Genomic DNA, 17230 nt, shown 5'->3' with positions numbered 1-17230 from the left:
AGAATCAAAGATAGCAAGCAAGTGACTGGCCCCGAGGGCCAGCAATTAGAGCACTCGTCTGCTATGGCAGAAAGGGGCTTGTTCTTTCTAACCCGGGGAAAATCTAATCATTTATAAAACAGAGCATTGATCCTAGCTTGGACTGTAAGAGTCAATGATCCAGATGTGTGCATTCATAATGAATCATATAAAATGTTCTCATTTCTAATATCAAAGTAATGTACGACCTCAGCTTTATTTCATATCAGTCTTATTATCATTTTGCATGGCTGGTTCTGTAGGAGGTAATCTAGCAGCTAACCACGGCATCATATACAAACACACAGATATACATATACCCACAAGCATGTATGCCTTCAGAAAGCTCAGTCTTACTCTAGAGAACATTTGTCTTACTTAACTAGGAGAGAGAAATTTTATTACTTCTGTTGCTTTTTTCATTGAAACCAGGACATTAGTTAAACAGTAGTCTGGCTTTATAGTCCTTGGGAAATAGCTAGTTATGCATTTACGGATGATGATCCTGCCACGTCACATTACTAAGTGAAGTAGCCTGTTTATCGTTATACTTTATACCACTTCATCCTTTCTTTGTTATATCTCTAACCCGATGAAGAAAAAATTTCTGTTGATTCAGAAAACTTAGCTGACACTCTAATGTGAAATTCAACATACTGTACAAATATTTCATTGATTTGAAAACTAATTTTACAGCATTTTATATTTTGACACGATGTACTATTATTCTTGTTTCACTGCATGTGTATTTCCTTATGCACAGCAGTAAATCATTTGGGACAGGTTATTTCCATTTGATCGCCTACGACCAGGAAGATGTGTTTTCTTCTTTACGTGGAGCTCTTAACACAGGTAGATGCTGCAGTCAGGAGAACACGATGTGCCTCTTCAGTAACTGAGAGCTGCAGTGGCTGGTATTTGCTACAGGGTATGCGGGAAATACATTGGTTTTCCCTTTCCAATGATAGCGTTGTGCTATCTTTTCTATAGCTTGTGTCATTTAAGTAACACAGAAAAGGGAATAACAATTCAAGTTTACAGAAGAAAAGTAATAGAAATGGATTGATCCTAACAGGGAAATCCTGGCAGTCCCAATAACTCTTTGGTTTCCTGCAGGGTACACTGCAGGAAAAGTGAAATGCTCGATGGAGGAGAACAAAAGAGTTTGTCTTGGCACTGCAGAACTCCATGAATCACCTTTCTGAAGAAAAAGAAGCTGAAACTTTAACTTTTAGTGCATTTAACAATGCAAGTGACTGATTCTTGTACTGTATATAAAACTAGACTGGGGACATTAAAATAGCTCTTCAAGGCACCCAGAGACTTTCTTCATTTCAGGGAAGGCACAACTCACCTTTTCCCTTACTCTGATCCCTGAGTGTGTTTAATAATAACTTTCATTTTTGAAGCATCTTTTCTGAGAGTAGTATCTCTTCTCTGGACAGAATCCAAACTCTGGTCCTTTTGTGATTTTTCGTTTCTGCAATCACCTCCACATACTGTGCCCTTCACACCCACTACAGAGGTCCTCAGAATCTTATTCGTGGTCTTCGTCTTTATTGCTTTATCCTCAAGAGTAACTTTACTCTGGGTTTTAAACAGGAACATTGCGTCAGTGTGGATAGACTGTATGTCTCCCTCAGCTCACTTTTGTAACCATCCTCATTTATCAGCCTGCCTTGGCTCTTTCACCTGTAGCATCACTGTGACTTCCTCCTCTTCAGTATTTCAATTACGAAATCACCTAGCTGGGAGAAAATATACAAATGCCTGCAAGTCCCGGCCTGAGCTCTGACAGCAATTCAAGTTTGGAGAGACTGCTCCTCAGCTCTTTAACTTGAGCTAGAAGTCTGGATTCTGCGTAAATTTGGCAGCCCCTTGTTTTCTCACAAGGAGGTATTTCAAAAGTCAGAAGTCTGAGCGATTTGCCAGGCACAGACGAAAACTTAGGGTGCAATGGCACTGAGCGTGATGCCAGAGCAACTCAAAGAAGAAGTGGAAAGACTGGTCAGACCTCCTGGGCCCTGAAACGCTGTCAGAAGAGATACAGCAAACCATGTCTGACTAAGCTGTGCATTGTCTAGAGCAAAGTTTAAAACAAAGTAAGTCAGAAACCCAGGTAAGGAAAAGAAAACCACATAACTAACCTTTAATCAGACGATGGCTGACTCTCCTGATACAGTGAGCTGAACCACTGGAGATATTTTTTTGTTTAATGTCATTTCATTTTACGGAAAACTCCACAAAATGAGGCTCATCAGCAAAAGCAAAACTTTGCACTACCTCTTGACGAGTTTTTGAAATCATAAGCAATTTCAAAAAAACAGGGTTGAAGTCTGCTGTCACTTTAATTTATCATTGAAGAATACGCTGGAGATTAAAATCTGAGCTGGTCTCGCCCATTGGGCTTAAAGCCTACAATTTAGGTGAACCAGGCTGAATTTGGTATTCCTGGAATGACTGTAGTCTCCAATGAAATGCTTTCATGTTGTGTTTGCAGTGTAAATATTAAAAAAATAAAACATTCAGGGTGTTTCCAACCCCATTTGCTGAAGAAGCACAAACACAGAAAGGGAACAGAAATATGCAGATCAAAGAAGATACATTTATTCAGCTATTTCCCATCAGCTGCATGCTCTCCTCCCTGAGTGTCGGGCAGGAAACATTTTTTTGGTCATAATTTCACATATTGTTTTACTTTACCTTCCAAAAGCATCTTGTGAAAAAATAGGAGAGAGGCAGAAGGAGAGCTGGAATGCCAGTAAGCAATTCCCCTGGTGATTAAGGCAGGCATTTATCTAAGATACAGGAAGCCCAGTTTGAAGTTCACTTTCCAAATCAGGCACAACATGGATGAGAAGCTATCTGGGGGGGGGGGGGGGGGTCAGGGACGACTCCCAAAGGTTGCTTATCAGACTTGCTTTCCAACGTGCTGATCATTTCTGTGCCTCTTCTTCCACTGCTATCAAAACCCCGGGATATTGTATTTCAGCAGAGCCCTGCTGGGTTAAGGAAAAATGGACTTAACTCTTCACAGGGACTGGTGTTCCTCCTCAGAAATGGCAGTCAGTGTTTAACATCAGAAACATAGTTATTTTATACATAATACGATAGTATTGTTTATGTACAGGCAAACCCAGTGCTCATTCTCCCCATTATATCTGATGCAGTTATCTCCCTACTATATCTGATGCAGTTATCCCCCCCTGGCACACATGAGGCGTGAGATCAGGCTGCTAGCTTAAAAAAGGCCTGTTTTAATACAGGTGAATTACTGCACAACCCTGGAAACCTTCAGCAGCAGCACAGGCCTTGGGATAGTCCACATGAAACGCATTGAGTATGTGGAAAACCCTGTGACATCTCACGATGCAGTGAAGGACCGAAGCCTGGTAGATCTGTCCCACAGCTCCCAAGACAGATGGGGGACCACAGGTAAAACCTGCTCGTGGTTGCTGAGGTTCCAGTACGAAATCAGCTTCTTTTTGGAGAAGAAATCTCATGAAGTCTGTCTATATTGCAGCCTGGGAGTTTCTCCCTGCGTCCTGAAACCTGTGAAAGGGCCATGTGTGACATTTACAGGCAACGCTCGTTCAGGATTAGTTTGTGTTACCTCAGGGACTGTTGATTATATTACTGTATTACTGTTTCACTTGTTCTGTATATAAATCAGTGTGTTGTGAGGTTATTTTCTTTTAATCACTTGCAAATTCTGATGATCAAAACTACTTTTCAAATTAATTTCAACTCAGCAGTCGGAAAAAGTGTATCTCTCAAGCCTACCAATGTGAAATAATTTATTACAGAGATGAATTCTTAATTGTACTTTTACTAGTCCATATGTCTTCTGAGATAGCCTCCAGCCAGGACTTGAGAGGCAGAACAATGTCTTGCGAGCCAGAGGTCTGGTGGGATGAGTAATGAATTCGGGGGGAGAAAGAGTTTAAAATTAGACTGGTTTTGAAGGAAGTGAGGTGGGAAAAGGCTGGGGACTAAACCAACCCTGGTTACTTCAGGGTATGCTTGCTGTGCCCTTCGACAGGCACTGTGGGGAAAGTAGTTGACCAGTCACACAAGCAGGGAACAGGATTACAGGGGCAGGCCCAGGGTCTGTTGTGGACAGATGCCTTCAAAGATATCGACAGTGAAGAGAAATGCATGAGCTATTGCAACCTCTACAAGCTCAGGAATAATGAAAGTATAGAGACCTATTTGGGTTTGTCAAGAGAGTTTGTCAAGTTTTGGCATACAGAGGTCAGTGGTGAAAAACCTGACGCATCATTTCTTTGGCTACATTCACTTTGACTTTAATGGGATCATGATTTCATTCTTAGATTTTACAAATAAAGATGACTGTTCCCCATCTGCACACCATCATCTCTTTATAATAGCTTCATTCATCTTTCTACATAGGTCATTTGGTTTGTGCATTTCTTAATATTCCTAGGATTTGGGAGAGGAGGTGACAGAGGGTGTCGTGGTTTATCCCCAGCCAGCAACTAAGCACTGCACAACTGCTTGTTCTCTTCCCCCCACCCAGTGGGTTGGGGGAGAGAATCGGAAGGAAAAAGGTAAAACTTGTGGGCTGAGATAAGAACAGTTTAATAGAACAGAAAGGAAGATACTACTACTACTACTAACAATAATAAAATGACAATAATAAAAAAAGGACTGGAATATACAAAAACAAGTGATGCAGAATGCAACTGCTCACCACTTGGTGACAGATGCCCAGTTAGCGCCTGAGCAGTGATCCCCCTTCCCTGGCCAACTCCCCCCAGTTTATATACTGGGCATGACATCACATGGTATGGAAATACCCCTTTGGACAGTTTGGGTCAGCTGCCCTGGCTGTGTCCCCTCCCAACTTCTTGTGCCCCTCCAGCTTTCACGCTGGCTGGGCATGAGCAGCTGAAAAATCCCTGCCTTAGTCTAAACACTACTTAGCAATAACTGAAAACATCAGTGTGTTACCAACATTCTTCTCATACTGAACCCAAAACATAACACTAAACCAGCTACTAAGAAAATTATCCCAGCCGAAACCAGGACAGAGAGAAAGAGGTTCAAGCCCCCATAAAAAGAATTTATATTCCATAAAGAACAAGTCTTTTGGGAAGCTGTTGGATGATCTTGACCTTTCATGCTGTAACATCTTTAATTCAGATCCTGTGCTAGATTTAGATGATGGTGCTTCAACAACCCAAGCCTTTTCAATTTGCTCCTTTTCAGTTTAAGTTAGCATTTATTATGTCTTTCCTCAGTTATATAAAGTGTATGTTACTGTTCATGTTTTACAACAGTTTAGCAAAAAAAAATCCATGCTTACAGCAAGCTAAGAAGCTGCTATTTTGAGTCTATAAGTGGTTTAATGAGTGACTGCTCCCTGATTGTTAACTTGTTGTGAAAAGGACTGAATAATCCCCATATTATCTAATTGTTATTGACACACCAAACAATAGATTTGCTTGCTGCTTGCTGTCATACACATATCACTTGGGTGACCTTAATCCCATTAAGATTATATTCTGAAGTGCACTGTAAACACTCTTGAAGTCCCTTTATGAAGTGCGGTCTCTTTACAACACTGTGATTATGGTCTAGTTTCCCATTTTGTGTCGCCTTGCCGGGTTCACTAATACGGGGTTCTCGTAGTACTCTCTCTTTACGTTTTTATTACAATAGCACAACATTCGGCAATATGTTTCGAGAAATAATAATACCTACAGCCACTGGGGACGGCCATAATCCAGCTCACAGCCCACGTATTTTGGAACTGCGGCTGGGAGCGGTGTTGATGTTGCTGACCGCTATGATGGACTATTCCCATTAGAGGCCACTGCAGCTGGATGTAATTTAAAGGAGCCCTGGGGGGGTGCTCTAAATTTACAGCCCCTGCAATTCTGGAGGATAAGGAAAGCAAAAAGGTGGTTTGAAGCCATATGTTTCTCAGCTGTCCCCCCTTCCCCCAGCCCTCCCCAGCATGCCAGGCACATACTCTTCGACCCACAAGCCAAGTTTTGACACAGCCAAAAATTTGGCTAAGCATGGGAAAAAAAGCAATGGATTTGAACTTAGTATATGCTGAGTAAAACGTCCAGATCATTTACAGCCATATCTCTTGTTAGTAAAACAGAGTGTGCAAAAGCCGTGTGATTCTTCATGAGGCCAGGGAAATGCATTCGTATGAATCTAACTTTTTTTAATGTTCGGTGCAAACCACTAAGCAGAAGGAAAGTGAGTGTTAAAACAGATCGTCTTTATTTAGTTTAACATAAAGGCAGAGCAGCATTAGACATGGCTAAGTTACACTTTTCAAAGCACCATAGCTTCCATGAAAGGGACAAGATTTCCATTAAAGGCTCCAAGTAGCTAGAAATTAGTGCATGACATCAACATTTTTGGCTTTTGGAGACAAAACTAGCTGCTGGTAGGAACTGATGAAAAGTAAGGCTTAAAGCCCTTGCCTCATACAGAGCAGGACCATCTCCCAGCGTACCTGCCCCTGCTGTTCTCCTTTCAAAGCTTTCTGGCTTCTTTATAAAAACAGCTGACAAAGATGCTGCTGCCTGCTTGCATTTTATATTATTCCTGTAATTATTTGTATTATTAAATTCTGTGGGACAACGGTTAGCAGCAGCACAAAGTTTTTCCTCATCAAGTTAGGCTTGGCTTAGGCCGTCATTTAAAGCTTTCAAAATTAACAGTCTCATTTTCTTCAGTCAAAGCAACAAACAAAAACCCCAGGGCAGAAGAATACTTCCTCTGATAAAAACAATCTCCACACACAAATATTAAAAGCATATTTCCATACATTATATTCTACATTAAAGCTTCACATTAAGTTTATAAACCCACCTGCAAAATTCGTGACCTACCTTTAAGGCTAGGGTTGGAAAAAAAGGAAGAGGGGAAAAGAAAAGAGATTTGTTTTCTTTGTAGATTTGCTAACTTTGCTATATTAATGATAGGCACTTCCAAAATACTTTGCAAGGTTGCATGTTGTGGAAGGATTATTAGTACCATGTGGAGAAGTGGAGTGCTTCAGGGAAATCCTTGTGATAATCCTCCTCTTCAAACGAGGCTGATGTGTTCCATAGCTTTTCAAACCAGACTACAGAAAAAAAGTATCTAAATTAGCAATCATACAGCAGGATATATAAGCAAGTAGCCAGGCACTAAATACAAAAACTGCTACAGTCTGCAGTGATAGAAGGTCCTGAAACCAGCCCCAAAAGCTGTCGGGCAGCTCTGTCACTTGGACAGCCATTCAAGATCCTGTGCTCTCATTCTGGACTCCCCTTCAGCCTTTTGCTGTCTACATTTTTCTTCTCTTTAATAGAACCTCTCCCCCACATCTGCTTCCCTTGAGTCGTATTTCTGGACTTTATTAGCATTTTCTCCTTGTTTACAGCCTCACTGTCCTTCTTCTCCACCATCTTTCTGCTTGCATATTGCTGGGTCCCAAACCTTCACTTGGGAATCACTGGTGAGCTGTCAGCAACGAGAGAGCTCCATCCTCCAGTCCCAGTACTCCCAGTGGTGCTGCCTCCATGGAGAAGATGGGAGTGCTAAACCTAGCACAGCCTTAAGTTGGCTTGCCTGGCAGTGCTGGGGGAAAGAAGCCACCAGAGAAGTGGGCATCATCATTCTCCCCTGAAGCCTTCAGGAGCAATTTATGCCTTGAGATCCACTGCAGATCCTGTGTCACAAGAAGGCGAATGGTCTATAGTTTCAACAGATGATAACACATGTTAGGCAGCGAGGTCACCAGCATGCAGCCAAGATATATTGCACAGAAATAAGCCTAAAATATTCATGGAGGTATAATTCTTGCTTTTCATCCAAGTGGATGAAGGTTGTTGACCATATTCAATCAAAGCAGAAGCGGAGTTGGTAGATGCCATTTTTTTTAATCTGCAATACTATGTTTTTCATATGACATTGTAGAAATTCTCTTTTTCCGTAATGACTGAAAATACAAACATTTATGCTTCTGGGATTTTAGTTTTGTCCTTCCTATATTCCTACACATATCAAAGAATCTCCGAGAGGGTTATTAATCCATTAAATTACTGAACTTTCCATAAAGATTCCCAAGTCATTCTGGAAAGAAGAGTTGTAACACACTGAATAAACAATAGGGTGTAATCCTCCAAATAGCCAAGGTTGTTGTTCTGCTATTGCATTTTTTTATGTTATGCATTTCATTATGGGTATGATAGCACATATCATAGCAAAAATAGTCAAAGAGAAATCAAGAAGGCAAGCTCCTCAAGTACATTTCAGCTGCCTCACTTCTATTTTTTACATGGATACATTTAAAAGCAGAGCTCTTCTCTTTCTTTTTGTCAAACGTTCTCCTCCTACAGAGCTCTGAAGTCCCCAAATATATACAGTTTAGTGTCATTATTTCTGGAAAACTCTAGAACACTGTTCGTTGGAGAAAAATAACAAAAGGCAAAAGCTGCTTGCTAAGCATCCATTGACCTGTATTTGGTCAATAAGCACTCTCAGGGCATAGGCACAATGTGCCTTAAAATGCATGCAGACCGATAGCATAGTCTGAAAAAATATATGGGTATAGCATTGATTTAGTACATTTCTTTTTACTTATATACAGAACATTTGGCTTGGCATACACCTACCATTAGGAAGCAATGGAAATGATGAGGACATGTATCACCCAACACTCATGCTTTGCAAATTCACAAATGTATGCTAAGGTGATGTCAAGCTTTGACCACGTTTCAACTGAATAGATGCCAATTAATGGTTCTGAGTAGAAGCCATGTAAAACTCAGTGGTTTAAACTGACTTTGGAGGGTCACCAGAAGCATAACAATATCCAAACCAGTAATAATTTAACTGAAGCCAATGAAGTTCCACCCTTGTAAGGTGGAGTATCGAAATCCGACTGAAGGTGGTAAATACAGGCTAAAAAGAAGAGAGAGACACGTCCCTTTTGTTTCCACAGGCCAACACAGTAAAGCCAGTGTAGCTTTGCTATGTAGTTAATGCCTTCATCTGTCAACAAGTTCTTTCCTTACTCCTCACTTTCATTCATCTCCACTTTCCTAATAGGAGCTTTACGGAAAAGTTTTAGGAAATGTCAGGATAAGATGTGTTCTCACAGGATAAGATGTGTTCTTACAAAAATGATGGTGTCACCTCCACGTTTCCTGAGAAATATTTTTAACAGAAAAATCTCCTGGCCCACTCTGAAGCACTCTGTGCTTTTTACCTGTCTTCTGGAAGACAGAGGGATGATTGGAAAGAGAGCTATTACCTGTAGCTCACAGCATCTAATTCAGCACAGCTCAGTAATAACTAAACATTTGGTAGTAATTTGACATCCTGTGTCAACCAAGTTAGCAGCTTGCATCAACCTTCTGTATGGAAAATAGCCACTTTGTGGAGATCATTGTCAAAAATTGCACCTTTGATGACAACCATTTTCTGGGGAAATTAATGTATCTTTTGGGAGTAACATTTGAGTGTATTTAGAGGTGCAATCTCTCAATATATAACACACAAATATAAACATATTGAGACAACACTTAAGAATGGAGGAACGATTCTATAACAGAATCTGAAAGTACAATCCATTGTTTCAAGCAATTTTCTTTGAAGCTTAGTAATGCGAAGACTGCACAATAAAGACTCTACAAACAACAGTGAAAAGGCACACAACAAACTTTACACAGACCATTTCTTTGCGACAACTTTTAGTAATTTACCCTTCTCCACACCTTCACACAGCCCACCCTGGGGCAGGACCAAATATGCCAACAGTGTTTCCAGCAGATGCTCTAAAAGATTGTTCATGTTGGAGGCCTCCCAACTTCCTGAGGCAATCTACTCCAGTGCATTACCTGTGTTATATTTAAAAGGGGTTGCTAATGTTTAATCTCCTTTAGTATAATTTAAGTGCATTGCTTCTTGTCTTTGCTCCTTATTCTTCACGGAGTAAGCATGACTCTGTAGCTAAGCCATTAGGGCTCTTACCTAGGGGATAAAATGGGAAGACCTGAAATGCAGTCCTCACTCAAGGGGCAATTCAGATAGAATGGGGACTACGCATTGAATGCATAAACTATCCTCTAACCAGAGAGGTTCCCCTTCCCAGATGATAAAGAGTTTTCTGAATTTCAGTTTCTGGACCTAGGCAGAATGCAGAGAATTTAATTTCATTTCATTTCATTTCATTTCATGGCCTAGTCTATGTGTTTGGGGGTATCAGGACTTAGATCTCTGAAGAACTAAGACCTGTGCAGGGTTTGGGGGTTTTTCCCTCTAAATTTGAAGACACCCTGAAAAGTAAATCTGGAAGGTATAAAATATCCTACCTATTTTTCTTTTCCTTATCTCCTTTATTTTAAGGAGAAAAAAACTAAAGATGACGACTTAAGTGCCAACTTAGGTTGGCATGCTGTTGACTTTTTCTATCTTCATCTTCAGATTTTCATTGACCACTATGATTATTTGGTTACGCATTCCTTGTGAAAACACACACACCCCTAGCATCCAGGACTACGTGAGCAGCAATCGGGCTGAGGTTGCTGTGTAGTGCACAAATCTTAGCTGTGTTTAATTATCTGGGAAATATTACAGGATCATACAATTCCAAACTGCTATAGGTGTCAGATATATATATATGACCATGTCTGCATTTGGCAAAATGTAATTGCACTCCAGGTATTTATCTTTTACTGTGTTTTGATTGTTTAATATTATTCTAAGCTACAACTTTTCCCACCACTCAAAACAATCCAGCTTTGCATTTTTATTGGGTGCTATCTGAATAAATGACTATGAAAAAAACCTTTTGAAAGATTACGTGATTCTTTTTCAGAGCTCTGTGGGCCAGAGATTTTTATTCTTCATTTTTGGAAGTATTCATTTAATTTATTAGTTGTGAAACTTCTGGGCTAGAGACAGAAGAAAATAAATCCTTCAGTCTCTCCCTGGAACATGTGCAGCGTGCCCTCTGGACCACCCTCAGCCGCAGCTTTTCAGTAGCAAGCCTGGAGCCCGTGCTTCCTCTGTCTCATCAAGGTCATCTCCTCAAGAGCAAGGAGGGTGGCAGCTAAAGTAATTTTCTGGTGCTGGTTGGACCGGCGAGAGCTGAGAAGCCTTGTAGACACTGAGTGTCCTACCTCGCTACGACCTGCCTCAGCAAGTGCTGGTGGGAGAGCCCTGGCACAGGGTGGGAGGTGCTCTGGCCTCTCAAAGCAAGCCCAGATACCATTTCTGCTAACAGCCCTCCTCCTTGTACAAGGACATGTATTGCTTAGGAAAAGCAGAAGCTCCATTTCCCATGTCAGCTGTAAGCAAGGGAACTCCTCGCTGTGACCCAGCCTGAAAACCTGTGGGTTTATGGGTTTATTTGTGTTCCCCAGGTGGTGCACAGGAGACGGGGACCAGGACAAGGAGGAAACGCCAACCCAGAGGCAGTGGTATCCCCTGATTGCAGCGAAAGCTCCTCTGACAAAGCCTTCGGATGCCATTTCTCCTGTGAGAAGGACTAAAGATTTGCTTAAAGTCCAAAACCGCTTGCTTTAAGGTTATGTCTCTACCTGCTATTTATCCTTCAGAGCTTTTCCATATCCTCCGCCAAAACGGGCACCTGGCGTATGGCCATCTTTTTATGAGTGAGAGAAAGGAAGGCAGAAAGACAGACCTAGTGGCAGCAGGAGAAAAAAAAAGCCAATGTAGCTTTTCACAGATTTCCAGCCTGATCTGTTTGCTGCGCTAAATTGCCCTCCTCTGCTCTGCTGCGAGTTGTTAATACTCCGACCTCTGTTTAAAGGGTACCTGGATCCCCATGGAAGCAGATTAAGAGCTACACGTGTTGTGGGGCTCCATACGGCCCTGGGAGTTTGAAGGAGAAGAAAAAGGAAAGAAGAAAAATCAACTAAATATTTCAAGATACCTAAGGAAAAGAATAGTAGCTTTTCCCATTGAATCGTGTGTCGATACAGAGTCTTTTCCTCAGGGAAGGAAATGTTGAATGAGAAAGGAATGAGGTATAGCTTCAATCAGCTATATCATGCTAACAGTACCTAATCTGAGATGAACATTAGTAAGGGTTTGGCACCCTTCGCAGGTACCTGAGGCACAAGGCTAAGCAACGTGCCCAAACCATGTAACAACAGCCTGCTGGCACCCTCCTCTTTATTATTCCCTAATGAGATAACCCCGGAGAGAAGAAGAGAGGGGGAAAGGCGAGTTTCTTGGCCACACCAGACAGAGTCCTCCCTGCAGAACCACCCCAGCTCAGTCTCCTCACGCTTAAAAGAAGAACCACAGTCTGGCTGTGCGGGTTCCTCTGGCACACTGGGTTTTGGAGGGGACCTGGGGACACAGCACACACTGTTCCCAGCATGTGTGGTAGGGGCTCCTCAGAAACATGCCCGGCGCTCTCCTCTGGCATGCACAGACTTCCCCAGCGGTTGTTACCTGTCTTCCTAAGAAAAACAGATGCCGTAAAGAGCTCCAGGGTGTTCTAGGAGTAGGTGAGCCAAGTTTCCCTGACGGCCTTTAAAAGAGGTTAAAGATGTAAAGGCGGCCCTCCAACTCGCTTAAAAGAATTAAACTAAACAAAACACTATTTTAAATAGTTCTGCAAAATATATCTATAAACGGCAATACCTCTAATCAAAACCTGTCAAAGCATCAGTACTTTCACATTTGAGCAGAGGAAACGGCTCAAGTCCCAGGGAAGGGAAAAGTGTGATGGGAGAGGAGTGGACTTGCAACCAGAGGCACCAGAATCTGTCCTGGGAAATGGCTTGAAGATGCTCCCCTCATTCTCTTCAGTGGCCTGAACACTTCCTACTGCAACTGGGTTAAGTAAATAGCTGTGGCACTCAGGGAAAGCATGGATCGGGACTTCAGCTGGCAGTGAAACCTTTTGTGCTATTAGTACATGAGGAGCAGTATTGAGAAAAACAACCTGGACATGCAGAAGTGTCCTCCTTAGCTAATTAACTGGAAATTGAAAGTCAAAAGCTGTTGCTTCAAAGACCTCTTGGTCTTTGCAATGGATTAATTGACCAAACACCAAGAGAAGATCTCAGTGATAGATTTATGGCAGTGGTTATAACAGAAGTTGTAGTTTCACATCTGAAGATTTAGTTTGCTATAAAAAATACCATGAAAGTGGTATGCCCCCACATGGTTAGTCAATAGGTAGTATAGACCAAAGTACAAATATGCCTCAAAAGGTATAAAAGCAGGGAATAGAGGGGAAAGGAGTCGCTATTGGCGGCACAGCTTCTAAATATAGTGCAGAGTGCAGAAGAGAACTTTAAAGTCTGCCAAACTCTAAATTTAGGAGAGTCCCAGAGCGTGTCCATGCCTGTACATCTTGCATATGTGCACCACGACAGGATAAGAAATGCATACCCAAATAGCACGCTTACAGTTAGCTCTGCGGAGCTGACATGCAGAGTTATCCAGAGGCAGAGCCATGCCCTGTTTCTCTGCACTGGCAGTTCCTTACCCAGATATATATCGCTTCAGTTCAAGATCTCTCCTGGAGGGTCCCCAAAGTAAAACTGAACGTAATGTATCAGTGCCCTACTGACCTGCCTGGGTGTTTAATTGCTTTTCACATTTCATGTAAGCACATTCATCTCACTATAGTGAATTCAAAGCAATGGTGAAAAGCAGCACTGGAGGTTCAGTAACCAGAGGCAGGGTTACAAAAACACTAGTACTCTAATTCATACCCAGGGGAGAAGATGAAGACTCAGGAAGCCTCTGACAGGAATTGTCTACCTTAAATAAGCTTTTAAATTTCAGTCTTTTTTTTTTTAATTTTATTTTGGATGTGCATTGAGTTCAAGGGGGGAAAAAATCCACAATTACATTGTTTCAAACTATGCTGGACACTACACCTACCATTCCACATCAAAAAGAAATCTTGTTTAACAAGAACTCTCCCATCTTTCTCAGTCTGTGCAACTCAAGGGTTAAAATTGTCTCCTTGTCACACATTTACACCGCTGTATTAGCCTTTCCTAGTCCTGCCCAGTGCAGCAGAACAATAGCACCTAACGTTGTGTCTGGGCTGCACAGCTGAATCGCACAAGTAGTGGCCCTCTTCCCAAAAAAACGTACAAGTCGATAAATTGCTGGGTTGTCCTGGTCTTCTCCTGCAGGTTTAAATAAGAAATAACCCCAGAGAGCTTACAACATTACATGCAAAATGCAATCAATATACAATATGGGCATCTAGTTTACAAAGTGACAGCCAGTGTGTTGCAATAGGTATGCTGCATCCTGGCTGATAGTACATTTAAAATCCCTCTCCTCTGTTAGAAAATGGGGTGACCTACGTATGGTCACATTTAGTGGGTTCACAAAATACGTGCTATTTTTAACTTGGTTTCTTCTTGATTCCTATTCTAAGCATTGCTTGTTGTTATGCTGCTCTGAACCCTCTAAATGACGTTGAGGCTGTAATATGTTGATGACAGCCATTTGCTGGGTTGGATTTAAATTTACCTTGTCCCACACCATTTAAGCTACAACAGATTCTGACAGCCAGCAGTCACAGAGAGAAAAAGGGAATGGTGCAAAATCATTTCTCCCATAAACAGAAGATATGTTAGGGAAAAGAACTCATTAAGATTAAATACTACATTCAGAGCAATGAAAACCAAATATGGTGTTGACATTCTGGTTGTGGATAAGGAAAAAGGCAGACTACCTTTGTAACAACATTTATTGCACCTGAAATGAGGCAGAAAGGTGCTATATCACACAAGTGATAGCTGCACAAAAGATATTGTCTCTTTGGCACACTGTTCTTTCTTCTCCACCACCTGATAGATGCAGATGTGTAGCAATGTTATTCCCTCCAATGCAGACAGCTGGGCATGACCCTGGCAAAAGTAAAGGATGTGTGGCCTCACAGGGGTTAAAATACCAAAATTATTAAATAATTCAGGTTGGCAGGGACTTCTGCAGTTCAATTGGTCCAACCTCCTGCTCAAAGCAGGGCCACCTTTGAAATTAGGCCAGGTCACTCAGGACCTGTCCAGAGGAGTTTTGAAAGCCCCTAAGGACGGAGAACTCACATGCTCTCTGGCTGACCCCTTCCAGTGCTCGATCACCAGCACGATGAAAATTGTCCTCCTAACGTCCAGTTGGAATCACCATTGCTGCAGCACGACCCACCGTTCCTTCCCCTCCTTTTGCAGTGCAGGCTTCAGAAAAGACTGGCTGCATCTTTTCTGTAACCTCCCCATTAGGAAGCTGAAGCAGGAATTAAATACCCCCTGTAGCCTTTTTTGTCCCTGGGCTGAACTAACCCCCATCCCTTTTCCATACAGTTGCTCCACAAGATCTGGTTGGGAAGGTGTGCCCACTAATGAAATCTGGGATCAGACCCCAGGCACAGCTTACAACGCTATTCTAGACAGATCCTACCAGCTTCTAGCAGACCTGAGACAACAGACTATCATCTCCTTTTTGTTCTTTTCCTCTCATCCTTTATCAAGTCCAGTCCAGCTCGCCATGCCAATCACCGCGCGGGAGCTGCAGTGTCCAGTCTGCCCCTGAACAGTCGGTGACTTTCCCCTGTGTAACCAAGGAGTCAGACTATGAGTTCCCATCCACAGGAAACCCATACTGAAGGAGTAATGCTTGCTATGATCAAAGAAAAAGCATTTAAACATAAGCTTTGCTGCAAAATTGAGTGCTTGCTTCTCACCTGCTTTTGAAAAGGGGATTCATCAGATACAAGTACATTTTTTCAAATGCACAGAAGTGAAGTCTTCAAAAATTTTGAAATAACATTGTGTCTTTGCGGCAAATTACCTATTAAGAAAATAAGCCGTTAGTTATGTTTGCTTTCCTAATACCAACTTCACCGGGCAAAGTGAAAAACATGTTGCCAAGTTTGCATAAACCGTCAATTCTGTCCAAAACACCAGTCCCCAGAGAGAGAAAATATGACTGGGGCTTAACAGGGCAGCCCAGAAGGTTCGTCCACATCTCTTTTGCTGTCCGTACCTTTCCGCGCAGAAAGGAGGACTGACGCGGAGGCTGGCTCAAAGCCTCCCGTGGATTCATCCCCTCGTCAAAGAGAGAGGCTCAGCTGGCCCTGGGAGAGCTCCCGCGGGGGCTCGGTGCTGCTGGGTTAATGGAGCCGCCGATCAGGCTGGGTATGCGCTCACACAGACCTGAGCGTTTGCTTTTAATAGAAAAATCATTCTGGTGACTACGCGGATGCTTGGGGTTTATTTTAAGCGCATAGTAACAAGGGCCGAAGCTCTAGGCTCGTAAGAATTTATAACACGGTGCATTGAAACATAGATGTTAAAACACTCAGAGTATACCTGCCCTTACTAAAGGACTCTCAGCTCTGTAACAGACCGTGCAAGCTCAGTAACATCACCATCAAGGCAACTGTCTGCCCGCTTCCTCGCTGGAGTAAAACCAGCTATGGGCATTCCCTTGCCTTGCCTTGCTGTGCAGGCAGCGCTGTTCAGCCACCCCTAAAATATCACCCCATCCTCCCCCACCAGACCGCTTCCCCCTTATACAACATCATTTAGTCGGGAATTGCCCAAACGATGGCTTTGAGGTTCTCCTCTTTGCCCCGAGTCTCCCAGCTATCCCCTGGGGACAGAGAAAGCTGAAGGGAGTAAGAGAGGGATTTGGAGTGACTTGGTGAAATGCTGACTATTAGGCTCTATTCCTAGAGGCTCTGTGGCTTTACTACATGTATTCATTGTTAACGTTCAACATAGGCTTGTTATAGAGAAACTGGATGTCTTGAGGGCTATATTTGGAATTGCTGAAGCAAGAAAATTCTAAAATTGCAATTGCAGCCTCCTGAAACATTGAATTTGCTCTCTAATTAAAATTTCTCATATAAACTTGAGCTACTTCAGCATGCAGAGCATTTTTCCTGTCTCTGCCTAGTGTTTATACATTCAGTCTCTGTGCAAGATGAATACAATTTTCTTCTCTGAGACCACCCCCATTTTAATTGCAGTGTGCTCTTTTTCAGCTTTAGTCTGTGTCACCAAAATGGTTTTGGTGTTTCCATCTCCAACTGATATAAATTTTCTGTAGGGCATGGGATTAAGGAGTTTATATATATATTAAGGAGTTTATACATAATATGTGTGTGTGTGTGTGTATTACATGAGTTTACATATATTTGCATTTATGTATACATGTATATACATAT

This window comes from Accipiter gentilis, chromosome 12 (genome assembly GCF_929443795.1).
Source record: "Accipiter gentilis chromosome 12, bAccGen1.1, whole genome shotgun sequence".
NCBI lineage: Eukaryota > Metazoa > Chordata > Aves > Accipitriformes > Accipitridae > Astur > Astur gentilis.
The sequence above is the reverse complement of the archived record's forward strand: the minus strand, read 5'-3'. Positions refer to the sequence as shown.